Genomic DNA, 15,288 nt, shown 5'->3' on the forward strand with positions numbered 1-15,288 from the left:
TTCAGCAAACCATACTTTCTCATAAAAGGTGACAACCTGTGAAGATCTGGGTAAGAATTGATCTTCAGCAAACCCATGCTTGTTGTAAGAGGCGACTAATGGGATCTGCAAAGATCATGCTGTTGATAACCTGTCTGGTCCAGATTCAATTATTTGCAGACAGCTGTCATAAAGCAATAATATTGCTAGCATTTAAAAATACACAAGCCAAAGAAAAATTTGTAACAAACAAACACTGAGTACAAATGTGTCAATTCCAAAAGTCTCTCCATAAAAGCACAGTCCCTTATGAAGTTGAAGATCGGGTTAGAATTGATCTTCAGCAACCCATGCTTGTCGTAAGAAGCGACTAACGGGATCGGTGGTCAGGCTCGCTGACTTGGCTGACGCATGTCATCGTATCCCAATTGCATAGATCATGTTGCTGACCACCGGACTGTCTAGTCCAGACTCGATTATTTACAGACCGCCGCCATATAGCTGGAATATTGCTGAGTGCGGCGTTAAGCTAAACTCACTCACTCACTGAGTGCGACTTTTCCCATCAATATTCAAGACAGTGTGACCTGCAAAGTGAGGTTAAACAGTGACACGGTGACCTTAATTTTGGGTCAACTGAAAATGGCCCATTTGGCCCAAATTAAGCCTTCAGTGTTAAATGACATGGTGACCTGTCAAATCAATGTTTATTATTAATGGTTGGAGATTGGTGTGACCTTTAGCCAGGCATCTGATATTTGGGCTCCTCCTAAAGCAGGTTGTCCATTATGGTGATGATAGGGTCCATTGTCGACAAATGAGGGGAGGGGGAAGATATGGGGATCGGCACATGCCCTCAAAATCGCAGACAATTGAAGGTGAGTCACATACACGTGACCTTTGATAGTGCTATCATTAAGCATGATAGGGAACATTAATTTGACATTTGGGGGGCTTTGTTTTATGAACAGGGGCATTATGTAAACTTTGTAATCGTTAGAGCATTGGATTATGGTAAGAAGAACTGTTTTGTCTGATTTATTTCCTGCGCGGACAATCCTGAATTTTTTAATGGCACATCCTGTTAATTGTGTTTTGACGATCACTGCACTGAATGTTGCACTATGTGAAATTATGTGTAATTCAATAAATTAGAGGAAGAATTTAAAGTCATGGCTGATTAGAGATCCAGATATTATTACCATGTTCCAAGACCGACTAATTATTCTCTTCTTTCCTGGTCCTGCACCTGTGTGGAGTCTGAGTAAGCAGATGGGTCCCCGGGGATTTATGGGATGCGAATTTCTGCATCCTATACGCTTAAAAATTGACAATGGACACAAGGAAATTTATTACCGCATCCACAGGGATGTAGAAAATGTCCAAATACTTTCGTAAAAATTCCTATCAAGTAACAATAAGTTATCACTGAATTTGCTACTAGCTGAGTTATGGTATCTTTTGTCAATTTGATTGCTGTAACACTTTAAGTGATGTTTATGATACACAATACAATAACAGTATCAATGATAATATTTAAGTGTCTGGGAACCCCATTTTGTTGTTTAGGACCCCTGAAAATTAAGAGTATGAGTCCAAGGGACCCTCAAATACAGGACCCCAGGTATATCCCTGGGTCCCCAGCAACCTTTGCATGGATGGTATAAGGGGCTGCTATATGGAGCAGGGGGTTGGCGTGGAGGATGGTTGAGTGCTTATCATCATGTCCCAATCCATAGGCCAGTTACAAGTTACAAGTTACAAGTTACAAATTACAGTTGGTAGTCAAGTGTGGTAGGAGAAACATTTAGAGAAAAATGTCACTTTTCTGAAGCAGACGCGGGAATATCTGGCTTGAGACATTAAAACCTCCCATTACACAGTTTGACAGTGCAACCCATCTGTACACTGCATGACAGTGCAACCCATCTGTACACTGCATGACAGTGCAACCCATCTGTACACTGCATGACAGTGCAACCCATCTGTACAGCGTGACAGTGCAACCCATCTGTACAACGTATGACAGTACAACCCATCTGTACAACGTATGACAGTACAACCCATCTGTACAACATATGACAGTACAACCCATCTGTACAACACTGTACAGTATGACAGTGCAACCCATCTGTACACTGCATGACAGTGCAACCCATCTGTACACTGCATGACAGTGCAACCCATCTGTACACTGCATGACAGTGCAACCCATCTGTACACTGCATGACAGTACAACCCATCTGTACACTGCATGACAGTGCAACCCATCTGTACACTGCATGACAGTGCAACCCATCTGTACACTGCATGACAGTGCAACCCATCTGTACACTGCATGACGAAGTACAACCCATTTGTACATTGCGTGACAGTGCAACCCATCTTCACACTGCATGACAGTACAACCCATCTGTACATTGCATGAAAGTACAACCCATCTGTACACTGCATGACGAAAGTACAACCCATCTGTACACTGCATGACAGTACAACCCATCTGTACACTGCATCTGACATTATGACAGTACAACCCATCTGTACACTGCATGACAGTACAACCCCATCTGTACACTGCATAACAGTGCAACCCATCTGTACTCACACTGCATGACAGTGCAACCCATCTGTACACTGCATGACGGGTACAACCCCATCTTCACACTGCATGACATCTTGCAACCCATGCAACCCCTCACACTGCATGATCTGTAGTGCAACCCATCTGTACACTGACTGACAACCCATCTGTACAACCCATGAAAGTACAACCTGACAGTGTGTCTCCTGACTCTCCAGATGGTTGTGTTGAGTGTACTGCTGTGATACAACCAACCAACTGCCGAGTGTCTCCTAACTCTCCAGATGGTTGTGTTGAGTGTACTGCTGTGATACAACCAACCAACTGCCGAGTGTCTCCTAACTCTCCAGATGGTTGTGTTGAGTGTACTGCTGTGATACAACCAACCAACTGCCGAGTGTCTCCTAACTCTCCAGATGGTTGTGTTGAGTGTACTGCTGTGATACAACCAACCAACTGCCGAGTGTGTCTCCTAACTCTCCAGATGGTTGTGTTGAGTGTAGTGCTGTGATACAACCAACCAACTGCCGAGTGTCTCCTAACTCTCCAGATGGTTGTGTTGAGTGTACTGCTGTGATACAACCAACCAACTGCCGAGTGTCTCCTGACTCTCCAGATGGTTGTGTTGAGTGTTCTGCTGTGATACAACCAACCGTCTCCTAACTCTCCAGATGGTTGTGTTGAGTGTACTGCTGTGATACAACCAACCAACTGCTGATAAGGACTCTCACCTACTCCTGACCCACAGACATCCAGAAGGCCTTATCTGTCTTCCAATTACGTGTGCAATGGCTGCAAAGTGTTATGTCCTCTCAGTCCAGCTTCATGGAGAAACTGGGAAGAAATATTTGGATGCTTTCTGACAGACTTGTTTGCAGTCCAAGTGAGTTAGTTTGTTTATTGCTGCTTTTGTGGAATTTAAGAGACAATGGTTTGGTAGTGGTCTGTTGTTCTCAGAGGTTTGATTAATGATGCTTTGAAAAGAGTGTAGAGAACAATTATAGAATGAACAATAATCAGTGCATCATTGCATAAAGACATTGAAAAGACAAGTTCTACTACTGCTGCTGCTGCTGCTGCTTCTACTACTACTACGGCTACTACTGCCATCCTTCACTTAAACTGTATTCACTACTACTCTAGTATACTACTCAGCGTAGTTAAACAACAACCATTGTATGAAATTGTGTGCTTAACTTCTTTTGAGTGCAGTGTGATTATGTGTGGTTCTGTTTCAGTGTCTGTTTCATAGTTTATAAATACAACATAGAAGCTATGTATAGCAGTCGCTTACCTTTTCTTGATCAAACTTGATATGCTGATAATGTTTTTTTCAACAGTGGAAGATAGAGAATCATTGAATATATGAGAAAGTTTGCTCAACTCACTGAAAGTCAGTAAGTGTATTTTGTTCATTATCTGTCCGACGTCTTAATGCTATTTTAATGTGGTTTTCATGGACAAGGTAGAAGTGATTCTCTGTTTGAATATACTGCATGAAAAATCAAATGCTTGTGAAAACATGATTTCAGTAGATTGCAAATTTATCAGTAAAAGACAGTGGTCTACATCTACATTTTTTATTTTAGGATGAAGCGACACTTTTTAGAATAAAATTTTCTGTTCACTGAAGTAAAATATATGGTTGGGAAATCTGTACAGCGTATTGGTTGTAGCCCCTCTCTTCTTCTTGATGAGTACAGAGGGGGCTGAAACCAGGAGTTGATGGATTGGCTCCAAGTGTGCACGGCTACTGTGTGGCCAGTTGCAGGTAGTTAACTACAGGAAATGAAAGCTCCACTTGGAGATAACATCTGGGCAGATCTATTACCCACAGGTACCTGTCACACACAATTCTTCAGTCTGAGGAGATTCCCCTCAACACTTTGCCCAGACTTGGTGTTCGCCCGGGTTATAGTCTTTCTCTATAGTTGTTCAGCACTTTGGAATATTATGGCCACACGTTTTGGCATCGGACAGATTGTTTTGTATTGATATGAGATTGATGTTCTCTATGATATAATTTATTAAATAGTCTCTGGATATGATTAAGCTCTGTATATTTTTCACTTTTAGACCCAACAGATTTAATTCACTCGATGCTCATGATGTTGATTACTGGACTGTCTAGTCCAGACTCGATTATTTACTGACCGCTGCTGTACAGCTGGAATATTGCTGAGTGCGGTGTTAAACAACGAACCAAGCAGCTAAGCAAGTCTCTGATGCATCAAATTTCTCCATAAAACCTTTTGTAAGTTGTACATAGTTGTAAGTTGATATAGCTGGAATATTGCTGAGTGCTGCGTAAAACTAAACTCACTCACTAATGCACTAGTGACACATCATGAACACTGAAGTCATCGTGAACTCGTATTTCAAATCTTTTCCTTAGACTTCTCTTAAATTTGTCTATGTTGATAGAAACAAACTGTTCCATTCAAATTAAAAAGGTGTTCCAATGAGATCACCAATTCCTGAACCTGTTACTGCTATAGCATGTGTAGACTAACGCTTAGTCTCTGAATATATATAATTTTGATAGTAACAAACAAACCCATTTAAATTGAAAAGGAGCCCTCAGGGAGACCAGAGATTCAGAACCTGAGGAAATCTAGACTTGCTTCATTTAGGGCTTTAGCATTGCAGGGAGGGCTAGGCAGTAGGGAAAATAGTGTGGTTCAGGGACTGTGAGACAGACTATAGCATGTGTGGAGTGTGGACAAAGAAAATAATATGGCTCAGGAACTGTGACTGTGAGATACATTGATATATGTTTTAATAACAAAGTAAAAAAGTTTAAATTTGGTATTTCTTTGTGCCTGTTGACCAACTTTCTTTTCACAAATATCCAGAAATAAAAAATAAAGAAACTAGGCAGAGGACTAGACACAAATGTAGTCTCAGAAATACAGCTGTGTGTAAAGTGGAATAAAATGGATGAGCACATAGGGTCATTATTTATTATTTAAACTGAATAAAATACATGTTTTGGTCCTGCACGAGGGGCCAGCAGACTTCTCCATGTTTTGTTCGGCCCATTGTTCAACAGTTGGGTCACTGCCATCTGATTCCACCCTTATCTGGTGCGTGATTAGTCCACTTACTTCACTGTGGGCCAGATAATGACATGTTGGTGGAGAGTTCAGGCGGTGTAACCCTATAGCTAGGAAGCTGCCTTGATAATTACTGTTGATAATAAACAGATCAACTTTAACATGTTGCTAATCTGCGCTAACTGCTACAACTATGAGAGGATTATGGGATTGTATACACATAGGTAAGCCTCGCTGTCATGTTAATGGCTTGTTGGTAAACTGAGAATTTGGTCAGCGTCTAGTGTAGGCTTCGTCTGCTATATATTTACAGTTGGTAGGGTCGGTTTTAGCTTGAGGGTTGTGATCACAAACGCCAGGGTGACGCATGATTGATCCATCCTATGATCAGGTCATCTTTACTATTACATTCATCAGTTATGTTTAGCTGACCTTACCTAATGTAGGGGCTATTTATGTTATGTTTACAGGATGCATGCATCATATATTTAGCTCACCTTAGCTTATGCATGCATCATATATTTAGCTTACGTTACCTGATGCATGCATCACATATTTAGCTCACGTTACCTGATGCATGCATCATATATTTAGCTCACCTTACCTTATGCATGCACAGGGCTTCAGATAATTTTTCAACATCAGGAGTACGTACGCCTTATTTTTTCAATATATGAGTACTGGAAAACAATAAGAGTACATTTAGAGTACTGAATGGAATTTAATGGTGTATCATTAAACTTGTGCTTCGTTTCATATATGCATGACAGCATTGCTACTCTGGTATAAACGGTCAATAAACAAGTAAACAATACTTTTTCAGATAAATATGTCTCTAAATGATTCTAAGACCGTACACAATTGCTGTGGTGCGTATCTGCTACGTTTTCTAAATTATTTCCTACCGTATCGTGTATATTTTTTATCCGTACATAGGCCGATACGGCCCTTATCTGGAGCCCTGGTTATGTTTAGCTGACCTTACCTAATGCAGGTGCTATTTATGTTTTGTTTACAGGATGCATGCATCATATATTTAGCTCACCTTACCTTATGCATGCATCATATATTTAGCTCACGTTACCTGATGCATGCATCATATATTTAGCTCACCTTACCCAATGCATGCATCATATATTTAGCTCACCTTACCTTATGCATGCAGAATGTTTATCCTACCTTACCTGACACATCAATGTTCACCTCAACTTGTCTGATGCATGCACCATTTATGTTCACCTCAACTGAAGTGAGACATGCATCATTCTTTTACTTGAATGCCAGGTGGACATGTTGATGCAGATTTTGTTATATATTTACTGTAATGCCGATAATCTTAAATGAACCCTTCTGAAAAAAATATTTAGCTCTCCTTATATGGTGCATTCTTTATTCGTTTGCACAACAGATTTTTGTCACAGGCCAGATGGTATTTATTATTCTTGGTTTGAATTCATTCCCACACCCTGTTCTGGTAGCCAATGCAGGGCTCGATTTATGAGATGTTAACCTACTTGCACCAAGTGCAACCTAAAATAAAAACCTAGTTGCACCAGCCAAATTCCAGTTGCACTGCTTTTATTGCAATATGTAATGAAAGAAATATGCTATTGAATTATTTAGATGTTTTATTCAGAAGTTTACCCATTCAAAAATTGACTTGCACCTGGTGCGAGTTAGACTAATAACTAGGTTGCTCTTGGTGATATTGGGTTGCACCAGTGCTAGTAATGAAGCACTAAATGACGTTTCAGTCCCCACAGCATTGATTGTTGTTTACAATATGAATCACGGGTTTATCAGATCCGGTCTCAGAAAATTATCCAGTGCTACGTTATATGAACCCCAGTCACTGGTTCAGCGTGTGATCAGTTTTGCTCATGATGTCAATTATTGTGTTGCCAGATCCTGTTCAAGTGAACACTCATGGTTCTATGTTATAATGATTAGAGCTGTGACGATATATCGTAGTATCGATAATCGTGATACTTTATCTGCCGATAAATATATCGATACAGCTTTTCGTTACGTGATATGTATGGCAGACCTTAAAATTGTTAATTTTCACTAGAAATTGATGGTCATGTCAAAATTTACAATGCTACTTGTTATCAAAATATATTTTTTTAAAGAATATAACTAAAGATGGCATATCATGATATGTATCGAATCGTGTTGTTCCAAGAGATCAAGATATGATACGTTTCGTGAAATTCCTGTATAATCACATCTCTAATAATCATTGTCACTGGCTTAGTGCTTTGCGTTGATGACTGAAACTAGTGTTAAAAGGGCTTGACATGAAGTCAAAGTTAGTCCTTTCAAAACTTTTGTTTACATTTGTTAAGTTCCAGGTCAGCACACCCAAACACAAAGTAGAACAAGGTCTTGTTCCAATTTACAAAACTAGGCCATGGAGTGCAAAGATCAGTGATTACGTAGTCCGTATTTTCTGTTTACCCAACTCAGGTGGATCACCATTCTTTCATAATGACCGACTGGTCAGTGAGGGGACATGTTGGTTTAGTACCTGTTTGGCCGGGGTCCCCGAGCAGGTTGTTATGTAGGAAGGGGGAGGCAGATCACAGAGATATCCCATCCACGCTTCGGCCAGCGCCCACAGCATTATCAGAGACTAAGCATGGATTATTACGTCAGAGTTGTTTGTGTTTTGGCTTTGACCGACTCATGGCCACATGACTGAGTCTCTGATGGGCATTGTTGTTAATGTTTTGGGCGTTTCAGCTGATATTTGAACTTACCTTATGTTATATTTATGATTACACATTCTCAGTAAAGTATGGTGCGGTGGGGTAGCCTAATGGTTAAAGCGTTTGCTTGCCATGTTGAAGACCCGGGTTCGATTCCCCACATGGGTGCAATGTGTGAAGCCCATGTCTGGTGTCCCCCGCCGTGGTATTGCTGGAATATTGCTAAAAGTGGCGTAAAGCTAAACTCACTCACTCACTTACTCACTCAGTAGAGTACAGATTGTAGTACTTTTGTTAGGTTAGGCCCCTCCTAGGATTCAAACTCGTCTGTTTGCTTTAGCAATATCTGAGATTTTTTCTCCTGTAATAAAGCAAGATATGTATTATTTTGGTCTCTGAGACAAAAAACAGTCCCGAGTGTCATGAAAGAATGTTGTTTGTCAAGCCTGCGAAACAAAATGACAATCTTCTTGGAGAACATGAAGTTTATTTGAACCAGCAGTTTGATCCACAAAATGTGTCCATTGTCTTAAAATCTGATTAAATTTTGATCCTCAGAGCTAGTTTAATACACTGAAGGTTTTGATACAAACCCTGTGATATTCTCAGGAACAATTATTAGATCACAAGCCAGTCAGGAGGTGACATTGTGTTCTGAAGATATGGACTTTGGGATGGATTAATTTTGTCATATCCAAGATGTCATTCTTGATTCAGTTGTCGAAGACCCCATTGTATACCTTTATGTCAGAATTAAGATATGAAAATATGAGTCTGAAGTCCTGGTACTGTAATCCTTCTGTGTGCTGAAGTACGAACGGTAATTGAAGAATATTGTGTTTCATTCTTAGCTGAAGACCTTATGTAAACCTGCGTAGGTCTACAATGTTATGAAATTATTATCATCTCAATAGGGGTGTAAAGTTGGATGTTGCCAAAGGGGTGTAAAGTTGGATTTGCCCACCCCTCAAAAGGGGTGTAAAATTGGATTTGCCCACCTCTCAGAAGGGGTGTAAAGTTGGATTTGCCCACCTGTCAAAAGGGGTGTGAAGTTGGAAGTGCCCACCTCTCAAAAGGGGTGTAAAGTTGGATGTGCCGAGGTGGGCATGTCGTGGTATGGTCATGGCTGAGATGCATGTATTAGATTATATTGTGTTTGTGTGTTTGTTTTTGCACTCAGCAATATTCCAGCTATTTGGTTGCAGTCTGTAAATAATCAACTCTGGACCTGACAATCCAGTGATCAACATCATGAGCATTGATCGAATTAAGATATGAAGACATGTCAAGTCAGCGAGTCTGACCACTCGATCCCGTTAGTCATCTGTTGGGTTGCGAGCATGGGTTGCTGAATATCAATCTAACCCGGATCATCACAGGTTCAAAGGAAGGTTGAGTTGCCTCCTGGCTTGTGTCAGAATCTAATTGTCTAGGTTTAAATCCTGGTTTTCTTGGTTTATCTGTATCGAAGCCATGCTTGTGGGTATCATCTAGGGCTAATGCCGTGCGTCAGACAGATGGAATTTTGTTTGGTATGCTGCAGTCGGGGTCTAACCCAAGACCTTCAGCTGTTTGAGCAGACGCTCAATCCACTTGGCCATGGAAGTATGTTGTCATGTTAATTGTGTGTGATTTGTTTGTTTGTTTGCATGTGTGTGTGTGTGTGTGTGTGTGTGTGTGTGTGTGTGTGTGAGTTTGTGTGTGTGTAGATTTCTGTGTTTGCGTCAGTCTGTCTGTTTGTGTGTGTATATGTGTGTCAATGTATTTGTCTGTCTAAATGTGTCTGTCTGTTTCTCTGTGTGTGTCTGTCTATTTCTCTGTGTGTGTCTGTCTGTTTCTCTGTCTATTTCTGTGTGTCTGTCTGTTTCTCTGTGTGTGTCTGTCTGTTTCTCTGTGTGTGTCTGTCTATTTCTCTGTGTGTGTCTGTCTATTTCTCTGTGTGTGTCTGTCTATTTCTCTGTGTCTGTGTGTGTCTGTCTATTTCTCTGTGTCTGTCTGTTTCTCTGTGTGTGTCTGTCTATTTCTCTGTGTGTGTCTGTCTATTTCTCTGTGTGTGTCTGTCTATTTCTCTGTGTGTGTCTGTCTATTTCTCTGTGTGTGTCTGTCTGTTTCTCTGTGTGTGTCTGTCTATTTCTCTGTGTGTGTCTGTCTATTTCTCTGTGTGTGTCTGTCTATTTCTCTGTGTGTGTCTGTCTATTTCTCTCTGTGTGTCTGTCTGTCTGTCTATTTCTCTGTGTGTGTCTGTCTATTTCTCTGTGTGTGTCTGTCTATTTCTCTGTGTGTGTCTGTCTATTTCTCTGTGTGTGTCTGTCTATTTCTCTGTGTGTCTGTCTATTTCTCTGTGTGTGTCTGTCTATTTCTCTGTGTGTGTCAGTCTGTTTCTCTGTGTGTGTCTGTCTATTTCTCTGTGTGTGTCTGTCTATTTCTCTGTGTGTGTCAGTCTGTTTCTCTGTGTGTGTCTGTCTGTGTCTGTGTCTGAGTCTGTCTATGTGTCTGTTTCTCTCTGTGTCAGTGTCTGTTTCTGGCGCTTGCTGTTCATGTAATGTGTATTTGTATGAATGAGAATCCAAGTCAACACCACAAACCACTTGTCAGGAACACTTCAACAGTTTAAGATTATTTAGAAATTTAAAGCTTAAACACAGATGGCTCAGTCATATCAACACCCACAGATGGCTCAGTTTGCATCTAGTCACAGTCCCAAGAACCACTGTATTAGGTTTGCAGCCTTCCCTGTAGTGCTAAAGCCCTAAACGAAGCAAGTCTAGATTTCCCAATCTCTGGTCTCCCTAGGGCTCCTTTTCCTTTAAATGGGCTTGTTTGTTACTATCAAAAATTATATATATTTAAGCCTTAGCAGTTTGCATCATGTGGTATGACCTGTGTAGGTCTGAATCACGGTTCATTTGAATCTCACAGTTTGTCTGCACCATACCTGTTAGTCTGTCTCACAGTCCCTGAACCATATTATTTTCCCCAATGCTTAGCCCCCATTTAGTGCTGAAGCCCTAAATAAAGCAAGTCTAGATTTCCTCAGGTTCAGGCCTGAATCTCTGGTCTCACTTGGGCTCCTTTACAATTTAAATGGGTTTATTTGCTACTATCACAATTATATGTATTCAGGGACTAAAAAGGGTGAGGTGAGGTGAAATTGGGTTTTACGTGGAGTGCTTGAGAATATTTCGCCCATATGACGACATGCATGCGTGTGTATGTGTATGTGAGGCTGCTTGTACTAGCCCAGACCTGGTTTTCTAGTGCTAGCCCACTGAGATACCATGCCGCAGTGAAGCATGAATACCCCACTCAGACACATTATACTGACTCCAAGCCAACCAGTCCTTCTTGTACCCATTCATGCCGAGCGCTAGGCAGGGAGCAACAAGTACCATATTTTAACGTCTTTTGGTATGACGCGGTCGGGGATCGAACCCGCGACCTTCCGCTCTCTGGGCGGATGCTCTAACGGGAAAAAAAGGGAATGTGGAGATGTTATTTGCTCACTTGATTATATCATGGTGTTATGAATTCTGACAAATTGTGTGATTTTCTTTTGTAAAACATAAAAGAGTTTCAGGGAATATTTGAAAGGTATACGGTAGTTGGCTATTTTTATTTTTCTATTTTTTTCACTTTCTTTGTTTTTTATCAGGTCGGCAGCATATAATGGCAAGAACAAAAAATGTACTAACACATTTTTTTCCACTTTCTTAACATTTCTGGTCGGCGGATGTGTACGCCAATTAATAAAAAAAGGCCTTGTGTAACTGGAAATACTTTTCAAAAGAGCTTTAACCCCGACTCACAATTCAGATATAGCTTTTGTTGCAGTGTCTTGTTATTAAGAGCAGTGTAGTTTAACTGTAGTTCACTCCGACAATAGCAGCCAGTGTTGGGTTGACGGCAGACTGTTGTAACAAGTACATGTATTGACTTTTAAACAGATGTTGTATCATATGTCGTGAATATAGTGCATTGGGAGTGTGATATGGGTCGTTTGTGTAATCCTTTGAATAATCAGTTATTGAATGTGGAGGATAACGAGTGATGACGATACAATGCGTATCATGATGATCATGATCATGATGATACTGAGGTGATGACGCATGTTGTTGACAAACAAATTTATTATCCAAAACTGTGTTCCACTGGAGATATTGCTTGTGTGAGATTATACAATTATAGACTCTTGTAGAGGTTGATATCGGTTTTTATTGACCTGAGTAAAACAATATCGACCGAGCTTGGCTATTTTTAGTAACCCAGGTCAATATCGTAATTTATCAGAAAACTCAAGTCAATATCGTGTTTTGTAGTCAATCATGTGACGGTATTTTGACCAAACATGGTACAGGAAAAATACTACCTATATAATAACAACTGATATCTCCTAGAATGAAATCGCCTGGGAGGTATTGTTTTGACAGTAGATTTTGTACAATGCCCTGACGTCATCAGTTACATGATTCACAATGCGATGACATCATAAACTTGATGACATCACAATGCTATGACAACGCTGCACTACAAGTCTATTGGCAGTACCATGTTCAGAGATGTACATTTTTCATTGAACACTAATGAAGAGTGATTTTTGATGATAAATAGAATCTCACCATCATATCTTCTGATATCAAATATATCAAGACTCGGATATTTGTATCTTTTTTCAACTCATGTTGATATATAATTGATATCAGTAGGCACTTGGGTGAGATTCTCAATATGCCGTATATATGGACCATGTTTTTGAGTGGAACTTAAACCAGACCAATGGCAGATAAGACTTGTAAATGAAGTGATGCTCTGAGTTTTACTGTTCGTTCCCATTATGTTAACATTTATCATATATCTGTTTAATGTATCATATCGTATCGATACACATGATACATCAATATGTAGTTTGTTAAGTTTAGGGGTTTGTTAATGGGTTTTTTTGTTAGTTTTTATTTATTTATTTTAATTGTATGGACCCTTGTCATTTGTCAGTCAATAAAATGAGGCGTTTTGCATGTGGGATAAAACCAGTTTTGAGACTGTCGTATCATAGGGTATATTCGCCGCACCCATATTACTAGACTAACATCTAGGCTCTGAAGTGAACATGTTTTACAGAAAAAACCCTGTTCATAATAAAAAAAATAAAATATAATGAAAAGGAGCCCTGAGACTGTTCAGTCTGGACTTGCCACATAATCTGGACTTGCCACATAATCTGGACTTACATGGGATTTCTTAGGTATGTTTGTTTCAGGCTCTGTATGACAGACTAGCATATTACTTGGCACAAAGCAAGCCAGTTTTTTCGTGTAAGCCCGATTGGTTGCAAAGCTTTTTTATTTAGATAGTATTGAGGGCTTGCTCTTTCATAGCAAAAATCATGTGTAAGCCCGGGGTTTTTTTTATGATGGTAGCTACGCCCCTGAGTACATCCCTTGGTTGGCTGGTATGGCTTTTCAGTTCAATTAAATTGTCTAACGATTTCATCCAACATTGTGACAAATTAGACTCATGCTACTTTTGGTGTCGTCTGCTTGTCTGCTCGTCTGCTGAGCAAGGTGAAATTTATTGCATTGGCTTTGGAAATGATCCAGTTGACATTTTGATGTTGTTGTTTGAAAACGATATTAGATCTCAGCTTTTATATCATACCACACACCAACTTGTGATGTTACGGTGTGTTCTAAAAAGGATACTTGATGGCAGTTTTCATATCCTACCACATACCGACCCCGAATTTCAGCCCTCTTATCCTCGTCGTTTTGGCCGATGTGAGAGTCCCCTGTTGAAGAGGGGCATGGAACAAACACTGCCATATAATTGCCTCTAATTGTTGTATTGATACACAGATGTATCCGTGTTATCTCAATAACAACCCTTCCCTGTTTGCTTTTTATAAAAAGGGGCAGCAGTAGCTTTGTGGTTAAAGCGTCTGCTTGTCACTCCAAAGACCCGGGTTCGATTCCCCACAAGGGCACAATGTGTAAAGCCCATTTCTGGTGTCCCCCGCCATGATGTTGCTGGGATATTGCTAAAAGCGGCGTAAAAACTAAACTCAGTCAGTCAGTCAGTTAAAGCGTCGGCTTGTCACTCCAAAGACCGGTTCGATTCCCCACATGGGCACAATGTATGAAGCCAGTTTCTTGTGTCCCCTGGGGCGGTGGGGTAGCCCAGTGGTTAAAGCATTCACTCGTCATGCCGAAGACCCGGGTTCGATTCCCCGCATGGGTACAATATGTGAAGCCCATTTCTGGTGTTCCCCGCCGTGATATTGCTGGAATATTGCTAAAAGCGGCGCAAAACCAAACTCACACAGTCAGTCAGGACCGGTCAGCTTGGAGTTATCTACTGTGTCGGAGTGGGTGTCCTCTTGTGGTGTTCTGATTGAAATAATCGAAGATTGGCCGCAGTGACCAAATGACTAAGGGAATCGATCACATTTCGATTTTGGAACTACTATTTTAGTGTTTGGAACTCTTGACGATGAAACATATCTTAAGCTAAACTCACTCACTCACTCTTGTGTCCCCTGCCATGATATTGCTGGAATATTGCTAAAAGCGAGGTAAAAGCATACTCGCACTGGCTCAGGTTTTAGTAATTTTTAGGTCTGAGTCACATCCATTATCTTGGTATGTTACAGATATCTACCTGACTACAATGTACTTCATCTCAGATTGAGCAATTTTGGAAATGAAAACAGTGGCTCCTATAGATATACATACTCATTCAGGGCATCAACACAAGACAGTCTGGCCCTCACCATGTGTATTTATGAGGATTCAAATTTCAAGATCTGCCGAACACCGCATGCATGGTTTGGGCATGTAATACACACAGTCAGGCCCTCATCATGTATATGTATAAGGATTCAGATTTCAGTATGCAGCTATAAGTAAAACTGACAAATCGGCCCTGGATACGGGTCTGTTATCTGTTTGCTGCTCAGGTTACAAGTTAT

At 40.5% G+C, this 15,288-nt stretch overlaps 1 protein-coding gene across 2 annotated transcripts in view; it reads left to right on the top strand.

The window, feature by feature from the left end:
- Positions 1 to 15,288, top strand: part of LOC124280256 — a 119,142-nt gene that overhangs the window by 10,911 nt on the left and 92,943 nt on the right. Inside the window, exon 1 of one of the 2 annotated variants that reach the window (XM_046716152.1) lies at positions 3,425 to 3,443. The exons of the other annotated variant lie outside the window; for it this stretch is intronic. The gene's annotated coding sequence lies outside the window, so the exon portion shown is untranslated. Of the gene's footprint in view, positions 1 to 3,424; positions 3,444 to 15,288 lie in introns of those variants that run through there. 2 annotated transcript variants of the gene reach the window in all.

This window comes from Haliotis rubra, unplaced genomic scaffold (assembly GCF_003918875.1).
Source record: "Haliotis rubra isolate DU_JTF1 unplaced genomic scaffold, ASM391887v1 Scf263, whole genome shotgun sequence".
NCBI lineage: Eukaryota > Metazoa > Mollusca > Gastropoda > Lepetellida > Haliotidae > Haliotis > Haliotis rubra.